Source organism: Triturus cristatus, chromosome 4_1 (assembly GCF_964204655.1).
Source record: "Triturus cristatus chromosome 4_1, aTriCri1.1, whole genome shotgun sequence".
Lineage (NCBI taxonomy): Eukaryota > Metazoa > Chordata > Amphibia > Caudata > Salamandridae > Triturus > Triturus cristatus.
Window position 1 is genome coordinate 429,928,474 of NC_140585.1, and position 15,602 is coordinate 429,944,075.

A 15,602-nucleotide genomic window follows, 5' to 3' on the forward strand; every position below is an offset into this window, starting at 1 on the left:
GGGAGCGGATATGGCATCAAAATGAAACAGATCTGCCCCCAGAGGGGGCAGAAAAGTCTCACCAAAAAAATGGGGGCCCAGGAAGCGACCCTTGCCCAAGAGGTCGCTTCCTAATACTAAAAAAGACATCCCTGGTGTCTAGTGGGCTTTTCTGCCCCCCCTGGGAGCAGAAACTGCAAATTATAAGACCGATCTGCCCCCATGGGGGACAGAAAAGTCTTTTTAAAAAAATCACCCCCAGGAAGCGACCCTTGCCTAAGGGGTCGCTTCCTAAAACTAAAAAAGACATCCCTGGTGTCTAATGGGCTTTTCTGCCCCCCCCCTGGGAGCAGAAACGGCTAAATATAAGACCGATCTTCCCCCTGGGGGGGCAGAAAAGTCTTATAAATAATTATCACCCCCAGGAAGCGCCCTTGCCTAAGGGGTCGCTTCCTAATACTAAAAAACACATCCCTGGTGTCTAGTGGGCTTTTCTGCCCCCCCCCCGGGAGCAGAAACGGCTAAATATAAGACCGATCATCCCCCAGGGGGGGGCAGAAAAGTCTTATAAATAATTATCAGCCCCAGGAAGCGACCCTTGCCTAAGGGGTCGCTTCCTAAATAAAAAAAAACACATCCCTGGTGTCTAGTGGTGCATCCCTGCGCCACGATCGCGAAGCTGTGCGCGATCGTGGAGCAGGAATGCCCTGTATTGAGACATCAGGGGAGAGGAAATACTCTTTCCTCTCCCCGATGCCTCAATACTGAAGAAATCACCCCTGTGGCACCACCGGAGAAGGAAACATACCTACTGCTCCGTTGGACGCGCTGGAAGAAATGAATTCCAGCGCGTCCAACGCTTCCTGATGACGTCGGCGCGCACTGTGCGCGCTGACGTCATGGGGAAGCGTGGGGTGGCTCGAGGGTGGCAGCGGAAACTCTTCCGCTGCCATCCCCCTCTGTGGGGGCACGATCAATGCCCCAGGGGGGGAGCGCCAGCGCTTCCCCCAGGGGCTGTGCGCATGACGGAGCGGTTCCGTCATAAGCACAGCCCAACCGATGCTCATGACGGAATCGCTCCGTCATGAGCATCGAAGGGGTTAAAGCTAAGGGGGCACAAGCCTCCATAGCACAACAATCAAAGCTAAAGGTTCTAGTGAGAGAAAAATTTCTTATGTTTTCGTCGGTTGAAGAAGCTCAGGAATTACTGAAAGAGCTATCAGCAGGATAGAACATCTTCTCGCAGGGGGAGGAAAATAAAGAAATGCGGGGGAAAGGTGAAGGGTAGAAAACAAAAGGATGAAGAAAATGGGTTAAAAAGGGGCAAAAAGGGAACAGAGAAGAGGGGAAGAGAGGAGGAAGAAGAAGGAAAGGGCAAGGAAAAGGGAAAAGAAAGGAAAATTAAATGGCTACTGCCTTCACTGGAGAGGGGGGGTGAAAGGTCACATAGGGTGCATCAACAAGGCACCCCATGCGGTTTGGGAGGGTGAGATGTAGTAAGCGGGAATCTCCCACATCTCTAGAGGGTAGGCGGGTCTTTGGTTGGGGGGTTTGTGTTAAAAATATTAAAATGAGCAGTATCAGGGAAAATTGTAAATTTGGTAAATCCAGGGAAATTAAAATCAGGAATGTTTTACAAATGAATGGCTAATAAAGGTAACAATGGAACTATGATGTCAGTCAATGTAAATGGGATCTTAAACAAGCAGAAATATGGAGGATTAATAAGGTGGCTCACCTTCTTTTCCCCTCATGTATTATTTTTGCAAGAGTAGCATTTGAAAACTAGCTTCCCTAAGCCATCTCTTCCCAGATTTTTTTCCCATGCGTTTTATGCTTCGGCAGGCTTAGCGAAAAGAGGGGTAGCAGTTTATTTCTCCAGGAATTTTTCCTGGCAGTTTGGCCAAATTGAGAGAGACCCACAAGGGAGGTGGATTTGGATTGTGGCTAAATTAAGTGGTACTATATTAAACTTCATAAACTACTATGGTCCGGTAGTAGATGAGATTACCCAGATAATTAAGATTGCGGACTTAATAAGGGGCGTCCCAGGAAAAATAATTATGGGAGGTGATTTTAACTTTATCCAAGCTATTAAAAAAGATACTTCTAACATAAATAAAAAAGAGCTAACACCGCGTACTAAGAAGGTGCTTGAAGCCCTTAAAAAAGAGCATCATCTTCATGACCCCTGGCGACATATGTATCCCTCCCAACATAAATACACTTGTTATTCTCGCCAATTTCGCACTGCTTCTCGGATTGACTTTTTTCTGTTATCCCAGTCAATGAAATGCATGGGTTCTGAAATAGGGGCTAACTCCTTTTAAGACCACTCTTTTATTAAATTAGAGGTTGCAATCATCGAACAAGCAAGTGTCCGCTCCAGGTGGCAAATGGATCGGCGCCTAACGCAAGATCCCATTTGGGTTGCGAATATGAGGATTTGGATATCTGAGTTCTTTACTCGTAATCAGGAGTCTGCAGGGGTATTTGCGGTCTGGGGAGCATTTAAAGCATCATTGCGAGGTCAATTGATAGCCTACTCTGCATTCCAGAACAAATTACGGTGGGATAAAATTGATAAACTCCAGCGGGCAGTAGAAAGCGCCCTTCAGCTTCAAAATAATCTACAAGGCTCTACCAATGTGGGGTGTCTGCTCGAGAAGGCGAAACAATCTCTTCGGGAATTTTTTCTGATAGAAGGGCTCAATAGCACTAAAACCTTCCAACAGAGGGTGTATGAGGAAAGCCAGATGGTAGGTAAATTGCTAGCCGGGGCGACGAAATTTAAGCAGGAAGCGGCAGTGGTGTCTGAGATTATTGATCCTCAAACCGGTAATATAATGGGCGAAAAGGAAGGAATAGCTAAGGTTTTTATGGAGCATTACTCAAAGCTATATGCCACAAACTATGAGCTACCCCAGGAACAGATAATTAAATATTTTGAGGGAGTTACTTTGCCATGCCTTTCAGAATTTCGATTTGAGCAAATTGGTCAACAAATTATGGAATTGGAGGTCTCGCAAACAATAAAATCTATTGCAGGAGCCAAGGCGTGTGGGGTAGATGGCTTCCCTGCTGAACTTTATAAAAAAAATTCAAACGAATTGACTTCCTTCCTGACAAAGCTGTTCAATGTTATTAAGAACGGCTCTGATATTCCATCCAGCTTTAAAGAGTCTGTGATTGTCAGCTTTGTCAAGAAGGGTAAAAACTCAAAGGATGTGAATTCCTACCGTCCCATTAGTTTGCTCAATGTTGACTATAAAATTCTGATGAAAGTCTGGGCACAGCGGTTTACACCAGCCGCTCAAGAGTTAGTTCATAGTGATCAATCTGGCTTTGTAGCTGGTCGCTTCATGTCATCAAATACTGGGTTTTTACTTCAAGCCCTTGATTATTTCACTTGCAATAAAATTCCATCAATGTTTATGATGGTCGACGCCGAAAAGGCTTTTGACCTCGTAAATTGGGAGGCCTTATTTACTGGGTTAATTAAATTCGGATTTCCGCTCCCAATCATCCACATGTTAAGGAATATATATCTGGGGGCTGAAGCCAGAATAGTTTTGAATGCCGATCAGATTGGGACAGTCTCCATCAGGCGGGGGACCAGGCAGGGGTGTCCCCTGTCCCCCCTATTATTCACTTTTTTTATTGAGCCTCTGGCAATTAGATTTTGCTATTCTTTTCTCATCTTCTAAAGTTAGCACTTGTACTTCCACAAAAAGAATTCTAAATTGGTGAAAAAATATTACCAATATTTGAACTCTAGTGATGACTTCCAACTAGTTTTTTTAAATATTTATTTATTTTATTATTTAATTCCATAAGTCTCACCTTATAAGGATTTTAATCTCCAAGTTCTAAATTCATCATTGTCAGTATTTCTTAATTTATTAAGTTCCCCTTGATAAGGTCTGTGAAGAGTAGATAAAACACTTATAAATTCCATTTCTTTAGCCTCAACCTTAAATTTCTTTTGGCAAGTGATTCACAAGCCACTCTACCATCTCCTTAATACACTCTATATTAGAGGCAGAGATTATGTCCTTACACTTATAAATCCCTTAAAACCAGCAGTTCCCTCCCCAAGAAAGTTATAGTTAATCAAGTTAGACAGTATGTCATTAGGTTCCTCTATCCTTAAATAGTATCAGTTTCCCCATAGTGGAGGGTAAGCCTCGATTGATGTTATATATATATATATAGATAGCTATATAGATATATATCTATATATCTATATATATATATATATATATATATATATATATATATATATATATATATATATAAAGAATTCTCGCTCTTCTACGCTCCCTTTTGTTGAAAACAAGACGAGAGTGGACCCAAGTGAGTGCTTATTTTTCATTTATTGCAAGTAGAAACACTCCGCCATGACGTGTTTCGGCAGCTCCTCTGCCTTGATCACATGACCAATATATATATAAATATATAGATATATATATGGGAATATATATATTCACTAAAAGATCAAAGGTTACAGGGACGTTATAGTTAGGATGACATTTGACTAATACAAAACCAGAGAAATTTAGCAGTTATAGTTAGAGGAGCTAACTATAACTCACCCCCTGCAATGCTTATGAATTCACATATTACATCACTCATGACATGGTCAGTGACATCGCTTATCACCATCATCATCACCATCATCATCGTGACCTTTTACCACTGCGCTAACGCGAACCTTGCAGCCTTATTTAGCTATTTTATAATTTATATTTTAAACGTTACCTGTCACTCGCGCTGCCATTTTGGCGATAGGCGCATTTGCAGTCCGTCATTTGGGGGTATCTAGTCAGCTCTGACTTGCACTATAAAATTGTAAACCCATCCGCATTTTGCGGGAATTAGGTAGACTTCGGGGGGATACTTTGAAAGCGAACGCGGCGTCCCGGCTGCCATCTTGGGTGAGGGTCCTTGGATCGGCCCGTTTTCAGGTGCTATCTTTCGCGGGTCCAGAGGATTTCCTCACAGGACTCCCGCGCACTGGATAGTGCATTTAAGGCGCTTCCTGCCGCCCTAAGGTAGACCTTTTACCACTGCGCTAACGCGAACCTTGCAGCCTTATTTAGCTATTTTATAATTTATATTTTAAACGTTACCTGTCACTCGCGCTGCCATTTTGGCGATAGGCGCATTTGCAGTCCGTCATTTGGGGGTATCTAGTCAGCTCTGACTTGCACTATAAAATTGTAAACCCATCCGCATTTTGCGGGAATTAGGTAGACTTAGGGGGGATACTTTGAAAGCAAACGCGGCGTCCCGGCTGCCATCTTGGGTGAGGGTCCTTGGATCGGCCTGTTTTCAGGCGCCATCTTTCGCGGGTCCAGAGGATTTCCTCACAGGACTCCCGCGCGGTTTACTATCCTAGTACATAAGGAGATGTGCGTACAAGCGCGCAGCGTGGGCGCGCAGCGGGCGCGACGGCGGCGTGCCGGAGGTGCGCCAGAGGTAAGCCCGTTTGCGCCCGTTCGCGCACAGGTCGCGACGGGCGCCGGGGATGCTGCTTCTTCTCCTCCTGCTGGGTTAACCTATTCCAGAGACATGCTACTAAGCATTGACCCAGATACATCACTACGCCGCCAGCCTTTCACCACTGCTAGGCGGAATCAGTCCCTGTCCTGTGGTCTGCTTAATGTTAGATCTCTTAGCAAACACCACATGGAAATTGCGCTGCTCATAGAGTCCTGTGAGTTAGATGTTCTTTTCATGACAGAAACATGGACTAGAGTGGACTGTGCGGTGGAACTGGGCTTAGCCTGCCCTTCTGGTTATAACATCAGGCATAACCCGCGGGTGGGAGCTAGAGGAGGTGGTGTGGGTCTTATTTATAGGGAGTTTTTGGATTTCTCCCAGCTTGAGACTAAGATTATCTCTGGCTGTGAGGTATTAGGCTTTTCCCTGAAAGGACAGGGAGGTACTCTCTACTCGGGGTTGTTGTGTTATCGACCCCCTGCTAGTACTTTGTCAGCAGTACCTGAGCTAATCGATACCATCTATGATCTTTTTAATACCCATGCCAGGATTCTGATTTTGGGAGACTTCAATTTACGGCCAGATGGGTCTACAGGGTCTGCTTTCTCGGACCTAGTTCAGGCCTGCAGCAACATTCATCTGCAGCAGTTGGTGTCCTCACAGACTCACATTAAGGACCATATTCTCGATTTGATCTTTGCAGATGCCAGCCAGGTTTCTGTTCGAGACATCCTCCCCCAGTGTTGGACGGACCATGCCCTAGTCCATTTTTCCATCGCACTTCCTGTGGAGACATCTAGGAGTGGGAGCACTGGTATCATGACCAAGATTGGTAGGCAGTGGTCGAGGCTACTGAAACAATCTTGCCTGCCGTCTCTGCTGGGAGGGGGTATCCTTCTAGGAGATTGTGTGGATGAGAGCTATGAGTCTCTTAGCCGGAAAATCCTAGACTCTCTGGAAGTATTGGCTCCCCTGCGGAAAATTAGGGATAGGTCCAAAATCGCTATGCCTTGGTTTACAGCTGAGTTGTTGCAGCTGAAACTTCGATGCAGGCGGGCAGAGCGGACCTGGAGAAAACAATACCTCGAGCCGGATAAAGTCCTCTTTAAACAGGCACTGACGGACTATAAGACGCAGATTAAGAGTGCCAAAGCGATATTTCTCGAGGAGTCGCTACTACAAGCATTGAATAAATCACAGACCTTATTTAAGATCTTTAGAGACCTTTCTCGACCAGTCTGTGCTGCTAATGACATCCCAGCCTCTAAGGCTCTGTGCGACTCTCTGGCGCAGGCCTTTGAAGATAAGATCGCTCTGATTTTGAGCAAGCTTGCTTTGTTGACCACGCCTGCCACTCATCCTGTGCCTGTTCCCGTGCCGGTGACTGATTCAGAGACCGCAGAGGTAGATGGCAGACAGGTACGGTTGGACAGCTTTCCACCCCCGTCCTTTGAGGATTTCTGTTCTTTGGCCAACAGTGTATCCTCTGGCTCCCCCCGGGATCCATTACCACACAAATATTGGAAATTGTTCCAAGCAGAGCTTTTTCCTCCGCTGTATGCTATCTGCTGTCAGTCCCTTACCACGGCTCGAGTTCCGGATAGTTGGAAACTCGCGGTGGTTTCCCCATTGCTGAAGAAAGAAACACTGGATCCCACCTGTCCCGCGAATTATAGACCCATATCACTGCTCCCTTTTCCCATTAAGATTCTGGAGAAACTGGTCACTAAACATCTGTCCGGTTTTATGGAGACCAACATCTGTCTGGACGTGACCCAGTTTGGCTTCAGACCAGCTCACGGTACTGAGTCCGCCTTGGTGACCGTCCTGGACGATCTTCGTTCACGAGTCGACATTGGACGGGCAGCCTTTTTAGTGCAGCTCGACATGTCGGCCGCGTTCGATACGGTCAACCACGCTATCCTGGTCAGTAGACTAGAGGAAATCGGAGTGACGGCTTTGGCCCGTGAGTGGCTGGTCTCTTATCTGGGGGGCAGACGTCAGGTGGTAGCCTTGCCACCGTTTCAGTCTGACATCAAGGCGGTTGGGCAGGGTGTTCCTCAAGGGTCTGCCATCAGCCCCGTTCTGTTTAATCTTTCTCTTCGGCCCTTGGTGAGCTTGATCAAATCATTTGGCATTGCGGTCATCAACTACGCTGATGACACGCAGCTTATTTTTTCTATCGAGGGTAAGGACGCGGTGCCTCTGGAGACCTTCCATTGTTGCATGGCAGCAACCGCAGATTGGTTGAGGCAAAACTCCCTGCAATTCAATAGCTCCAAAACAGAGGTACTGCTTTGCTCGATGGATCGTGCCCCCCGTCCGCTGCCATTTGATTTCTGACCCACCTCCTCCCAGGATGCTCCTTTGGCAGCAGGTTCCGTCCGGAACCTGGGTGTGATGTTCGGGCCCAATCTTCAGCTAGACGTATTTGTAAACAAGACTGTGGCCACTTGTATGGCGCTGCTCCGTATGCTATGGAAAATCCTTCCGTTGCTACTGGTCCATGCTCGGCCAGAGGTGGTGCGTGGCATTATATTGAGCAGGTTGGACTACTGCAACGCATTGCTGTTAGGAGCACCCGCCAATTTGGTGGGTAAACTGCAACGAGTGCAGAATATGGCTGCTAAGTTGGCCCTTTCTCGGCGGCATTCTGATTCTTCCACCACGGCGCTGGCGGACCTTCATTGGTTGCCTACCTCACAGCGGATTGTTTTTAAAGCACTGTGTTTGGTGTTTAAGGCGCTTCATGGGCAAGGCCCTGTCCCGCTGCAGGAAATGTTCGCGTGGTATGTACCCGCACGTTCTCTCCGATCATCGTCAGCCTATCTACTGGTGGTTCCGAAGGTTTTGAGGGCCCGGATGGGCGGACGGTCCTTTAGATTTGTGGCAGCCAAATGTTGGAACTCCCTACCTCTGTCGCTGAGAAGTACGGGGGATCTTTCCTCCTTTAGGAAAGGATTAAAGACTCATCTTTTTCCTAGGTCAGGTTAATTTGTCTGGATATTGTAACATCGCGTGTGGTTGGTAAAAAGTCAAAGCGCCAGGATACCCTTTGGGTGACAGTTTTTTGCGCTATATAAATACGCGATACAATACAATCACATCACTCTTAACAACTCAAATGACATCATCTGGTGACTGTGAGTGTTTTTCAGAACTGTACAATATATACATACCATTGTGTATTGCTGAATCAGTGGGTGTATGAGTGCCTGTATGCATGATTTACTGGGCACATGACTGACTGTATAAGTGAGTGATTAGGTATCTCATTGAATGTATGGGTGAGTGACTGGTTGTGTGAATGTTTGTAGTAGTCTGTCAGTTGATGTCTAAGTGGTTGTATGGTTATGTGAGTGGGTATGTAAGTGACTATATAGATGATTGGTTGTATGAGTACCTGAATAAGTGTCTGAGCATCTGTGTGGGTGGGTGTGTGACAGCCTGTATGGGTGAGTGAGTAGGTGAGTCAGTGGCTTTATGGGTTAGTGAGTGCATGTATGAGGGGCTGTATCAGTAAGAGAGCATGTGTATGACTGTGTGGGTAAGTCAGTGAATGTGTCAGTGGCAAATGGGTGAGTAACTAGGTATGTGAGTGTTAGAGTATATGAGTGATTGTAAGGGTGGCTATATTTGTGAGTGTATGCTTGTGTCAGTAACTGTATATGTGAGTGATTTTTGTTAGTATCTGTATGAGTGATTGAGCTTCTGTGTGTGTATCTATATGGGTGAGTAAGTCGCTGTGTTTTTGACTCAAGGGGTGAGTGAGTAAGTATATGAGTAGCTCTATGGTTGCCTGACTCAGTCTGTGAGTGGCTGTGTGGGTATGTGAGTGCATATATATCAGTGGCTATATTAGTGAATAAGTTGTGTCTGAGTGGTTGTATGGGTGACTGAGTGCATGGATGTGTGTGTAAACCTATGAATCAGTGAGTGTGTGCGTAAGTATTGGTATGGGCGTTTCAATGGTTTTGAGAATGGCAGAGTGAGTAGGTTCGTTAGAGATTCTGTGGATGATGTCATCAGTAATGTCATTTGAGATGTGATCAGTGATGTCATCAGTGATATCACTGACCATGTCATGAGTGATGTAACATGTGAGGTCATATGCAGTGCATTGCAGGGGTGCAAGTTATAGTTAGCTCATCTAATTGTCAGCCTTACTATAATGTTTCTCTAACTTTTGTTTTTTTCAGTGAATTTCTAGGTTTTTTAAATACTAATTCCTATCTATAAGGTTTTGTTTTAATTCTATTTGTAACTATAACATCCCTGTAAAGTTTCTTTTTTTCAGTGAATTTGTAAGGTTTTTCAAAGGATAATTCCAAACTATAAGGTCCCTGCAGCATTAGTTTTTTTCAGTGAACTTCTTAGGTTTTTGTTAATTCTATCTGGTAACTATACTGTCCCTGTAACCTTTTCTTTTTGTTCAGGGAATTTCCCACTTTTTGTAAAATACATTTCGTCACTATAACATCTGTTTAATTGTTACTTAGTTTGACGAAATTCTAACTATTGTTCACATTTGAGAGTAGTTGTTTAGTGATCTTCTGTTTAAAATTGTCTGTCTATAGTGTTATTTGAACAAAACAAGTTTCACTTACTATTTTTCTGTATTTGCGGTGATTCTGGTGATTGCGGTGACGTTGTTATTCGCGGATAACCTGTGTTTTACAGAAACTCTAAAACACATGTACACCTATTATAATGATTTTTGACACTAGTTGTTTACTGCTCTCTGCTTGAAAAGTGTCTGTCTATAGTAATGTTTTACCAAAATCACTTCTGCTTAGCATTTGCTGTTTTCGCAGCGACAGTGGAAGTCATGATGACGTCGGTATTCGCAGATACCATGTGTTTTTCAACAACTCTGAAACATATATATATATATATATATATATAACAGCAAGCCTCTCACACGGAGAAGGGAATGAGCCGCACACATTAGGTGATGTGAAATCCTTTTATTTCTTTAAAAGCGCTGGCGCTGGCATGTTTGTTCCTGATGCATTTCGGTCAGGCATTGACCTTTTTCAAAGGAAGCCAGAAGCATGGAGAACAAAAGGTAAACTGTCACTTTTTAAGTGTTTGCCCCCTGGTGGACTCCTCGTTAGGCTTGAGTAGGGCATGCTGGTATATGGAGTTCACTTTTGTCCCGCAGTTGTTTCCCATAGTGGGTGATGCTTAAAAGTTTTTTCCGCTGATTAGCGCTGACACCTAATCCCCTGCGTACTACCTTTCGAGTTGCTGGGGACCAAAGCCAGGATCCAGTTCCTGGCGGCTGCCACTGCCCTTGTTGCTTCCGCAAAACTTCATGGCAGGTCCGATTTCGGGCAGTAATGGCGCTCTTTTCATTGGTGGTGCGTCGCTCTCGGCACGACCACGCCGAAAAATACAACAGCAAGCCTCTCACACGGAGAAGGGAATGAGCCGCACACATTAGGTGATGTGAAATCCTTTTATTTCTTTAAAAGCGCTGGCGCTGGCATGTTTGTTCCTGATGCATTTCGGTCAGGCATTGACCTTTTTCAAAGGAAGCCAGAAGCATGGAGAACAAAAGGTAAACTGTCACTTTTTAAGTGTTTGCCCCCTGGTGGACTCCTCGTTAGGCTTGAGTAGGGCATGCTGGTATATGGAGTTCACTTTTGTCCCGCAGTTGTTTCCCATAGTGGGTGATGCTTAAAAGTTTTTTCCGCTGATTAGCGCTGACACCTAATCCCCTGCGTACTACCTTTCGAGTTGCTGGGGACCAAAGCCAGGATCCAGTTCCTGGCGGCTGCCACTGCCCTTGTTGCTTCCGCAAAACTTCATGGCAGGTCCGATTTCGGGCAGTAATGGCGCTCTTTTCCTTGGTGGTGCGTCGCTCTCGGCAGGACCACGCCGAAAAATACAACAGCAAGCCTCTCACACGGAGAAGGGAATGAGCCGCACACATTAGGTGATGTGAAATCCTTTTATTTCTTTAAAAGCGCTGGCGCTGGCATGTTTGTTCCTGATGCATTTCGGTCAGGCATTGACCTTTTTCAAAGGAAGCCAGAAGCATGGAGAACAAAAGGTAAACTGTCACTTTTTAAGTGTTTGCCCCCTGGTGGACTCCTCGTTAGGCTTGAGTAGGGCATGCTGGTATATGGAGTTCACTTTTGTCCCGCAGTTGTTTCCCATAGTGGGTGATGCTTAAAAGTTTTTTCCGCTGATTAGCGCTGACACCTAATCCCCTGCGTACTACCTTTCGAGTTGCTGGGGACCAAAGCCAGGATCCAGTTCCTGGCGGCTGCCACTGCCCTTGTTGCTTCCGCAAAACTTCATGGCAGGTCCGATTTCGGGCAGTAATGGCGCTCTTTTCCTTGGTGGTGCGTCGCTCTCGGCAGGACCACGCCGAAAAATACAACAGCAAGCCTCTCACACGGAGAAGGGAATGAGCCGCACACATTAGGTGATGTGAAATCCTTTTATTTCTTTAAAAGCGCTGGCGCTGGCATGTTTGTTCCTGATGCATTTCGGTCAGGCATTGACCTTTTTCAAAGGAAGCCAGAAGCATGGAGAACAAAAGGTAAACTGTCACTTTTTAAGTGTTTGCCCCCTGGTGGACTCCTCGTTAGGCTTGAGTAGGGCATGCTGGTATATGGAGTTCACTTTTGTCCCGCAGTTGTTTCCCATAGTGGGTGATGCTTAAAAGTTTTTTCCGCTGATTAGCGCTGACACCTAATCCCCTGCGTACTACCTTTCGAGTTGCTGGGGACCAAAGCCAGGATCCAGTTCCTGGCGGCTGCCACTGCCCTTGTTGCTTCCGCAAAACTTCATGGCAGGTCCGATTTCGGGCAGTAATGGCGCTCTTTTCCTTGGTGGTGCGTCGCTCTCGGCAGGACCACGCCGAAAAATACAACAGCAAGCCTCTCACACGGAGAAGGGAATGAGCCGCACACATTAGGTGATGTGAAATCCTTTTATTTCTTTAAAAGCGCTGGCGCTGGCATGTTTGTTCCTGATGCATTTCGGTCAGGCATTGACCTTTTTCAAAGGAAGCCAGAAGCATGGAGAACAAAAGGTAAACTGTCACTTTTTAAGTGTTTGCCCCCTGGTGGACTCCTCGTTAGGCTTGAGTAGGGCATGCTGGTATATGGAGTTCACTTTTGTCCCGCAGTTGTTTCCCATAGTGGGTGATGCTTAAAAGTTTTTTCCGCTGATTAGCGCTGACACCTAATCCCCTGCGTACTACCTTTCGAGTTGCTGGGGACCAAAGCCAGGATCCAGTTCCTGGCGGCTGCCACTGCCCTTGTTGCTTCCGCAAAACTTCATGGCAGGTCCGATTTCGGGCAGTAATGGCGCTCTTTTCCTTGGTGGTGCGTCGCTCTCGGCAGGACCACGCCGAAAAATACAACAGCAAGCCTCTCACACGGAGAAGGGAATGAGCCGCACACATTAGGTGATGTGAAATCCTTTTATTTCTTTAAAAGCGCTGGCGCTGGCATGTTTGTTCCTGATGCATTTCGGTCAGGCATTGACCTTTTTCAAAGGAAGCCAGAAGCATGGAGAACAAAAGGTAAACTGTCACTTTTTAAGTGTTTGCCCCCTGGTGAACTCCTCGTTAGGCTTGAGTAGGGCATGCTGGTATATGGAGTTCACTTTTGTCCCGCAGTTGTTTCCCATAGTGGGTGATGCTTAAAAGTTTTTTCCGCTGATTAGCGCTGACACCTAATCCCCTGCGTACTACCTTTCGAGTTGCTGGGGACCAAAGCCAGGATCCAGTTCCTGGCGGCTGCCACTGCCCTTGTTGCTTCCGCAAAACTTCATGGCAGGTCCGATTTCGGGCAGTAATGGCGCTCTTTTCCTTGGTGGTGCGTCGCTCTCGGCAGGACCACGCCGAAAAATACAACAGCAAGCCTCTCACACGGAGAAGGGAATGAGCCGCACACATTAGGTGATGTGAAATCCTTTTATTTCTTTAAAAGCGCTGGCGCTGGCATGTTTGTTCCTGATGCATTTCGGTCAGGCATTGACCTTTTTCAAAGGAAGCCAGAAGCATGGAGAACAAAAGGTAAACTGTCACTTTTTAAGTGTTTGCCCCCTGGTGGACTCCTCGTTAGGCTTGAGTAGGGCATGCTGGTATATGGAGTTCACTTTTGTCCCGCAGTTGTTTCCCATAGTGGGTGATGCTTAAAAGTTTTTTCCGCTGATTAGCGCTGACACCTAATCCCCTGCGTACTACCTTTCGAGTTGCTGGGGACCAAAGCCAGGATCCAGTTCCTGGCGGCTGCCACTGCCCTTGTTGCTTCCGCAAAACTTCATGGCAGGTCCGATTTCGGGCAGTAATGGCGCTCTTTTCCTTGGTGGTGCGTCGCTCTCGGCAGGACCACGCCGAAAAATACAACAGCAAGCCTCTCACACGGAGAAGGGAATGAGCCGCACACATTAGGTGATGTGAAATCCTTTTATTTCTTTAGGTCCCTGCAGCATTAGTTTTTTTCAGTGAACTTCTTAGGTTTTTGTTAATTCTATCTGGTAACTATACTGTCCCTGTAACCTTTTCTTTTTGTTCAGGGAATTTCCCACTTTTTGTAAAATACATTTCGTCACTATAACATCTGTTTAATTGTTACTTAGTTTGACGAAATTCTAACTATTGTTCACATTTGAGATTAGATGTTTAGTGATCTTCTGTTTAAAATTGTCTGTCTATAGTGTTATTTGAACAAAACAAGTTTCACTTACTATTTTTCTGTATTTGCGGTGATTCTGGTGATTGCGGTGACGTTGTTATTCGCGGATAACCTGTGTTTTACAGAAACTCTAAAACACATGTACACCTATTATAATGATTTTTGACACTAGTTGTTTACTGCTCTCTGCTTGAAAAGTGTCTGTCTATAGTAATGTTTTACCAAAATCACTTCTGCTTAGCATTTGCTGTTTTCGCAGCGACAGTGGAAGTCATGATGACGTCGGTATTCGCAGATACCATGTGTTTTTCAACAACTCTGAAACATATATATATATATATATATATATATATATATATATATATATATATATATATATATATAGATATTGTGAACAAGTTTCAGTATAGCTGTTCACTATTATAGTTTTGAAAGTTCTCCTTTTCTTTTGAATTTTTAAAGAAAACTACATTAAACTTGTCTCTTGTATTTCTGCTTTCACACTGTAACCATGAATATGTTGTTAACCGCGATAGTCGATCACCGAGAATATCACATGACTGTGAAAGCAAGGGATATCATTGGATAATATACTTTTAGGCAAAATGAATAGGAAGTACACACCCACTCTCCTTTCTTGAATCTTCTTTCATTGAACTTTAGTCTGAGCTGGTGGAATGGCAACACAGCTGGAGACTGAAGATTTGGAAGAAGAGGAGCCTCCACAAATGAGAGCCAATGAAGCATGGGACTTAAAATATCCCATCTGAGGAATTAAACAGTGGCAAAGATAGTGCAATGCACCATCTGTGATAAGACCCTCTCTAGTGGGCCAAAAATATATTCATGTTGGATGACTTCCATGTTATATTACCTCAAAGCCTACCAAAAAAAAATCTGCAACTTGCACTAAAGCAAAGAGAAAGCAGAGGACCATCAACTTTAAGTGCAGCAGCAACAATTCCTGGACAGAAAATGCCTTCACATGTCTAAACTCCTTCCACTGACCTGGCTCCAGAGTTATCAACAATGGCCACCTATTGCATGGAGGGTGGGGTTATTAGAACTGCTGGTGAGCAGTCTGTTATTGCTATTCGCAATGCTGTGAAAAATCACAAGTGCTAATTTTTTTCCCCTTTTATAGTTGTTGCAAATTTCTTAGTGCAGGTTTTTGTTATTTTTCCGGTCCCAGTTGCTATTTTTGTTTGCACAGAAAAGAACAAAACCATTTAAAAAAAAAAGAAAAAAATGCTTTTTACAGTAAAAAAAGATAAAGTATGCATATATGTTAGAATGAGTGTATCACTAGACTATGGATGAATGATTGAATGCATGACTGGTGCAAGAATATATGAATGACTGTATGAGTGGTGCATGGATAATTGAATGGCTGAATTAGTGGTGCATGGATGATTGAATGACTGCATGAGTGGTGCACTGATCATTGAATGCCTACGT

General features: G+C 45.0%; 1 protein-coding gene across 2 annotated transcripts in view; it reads left to right on the plus strand.

Annotated features, from left to right (window-relative positions):
• LOC146855076 (uncharacterized) overlaps positions 1-15,602 on the plus strand; it is a 488,645-nt gene that overhangs the window by 265,809 nt on the left and 207,234 nt on the right. The window lies entirely within an intron of this gene.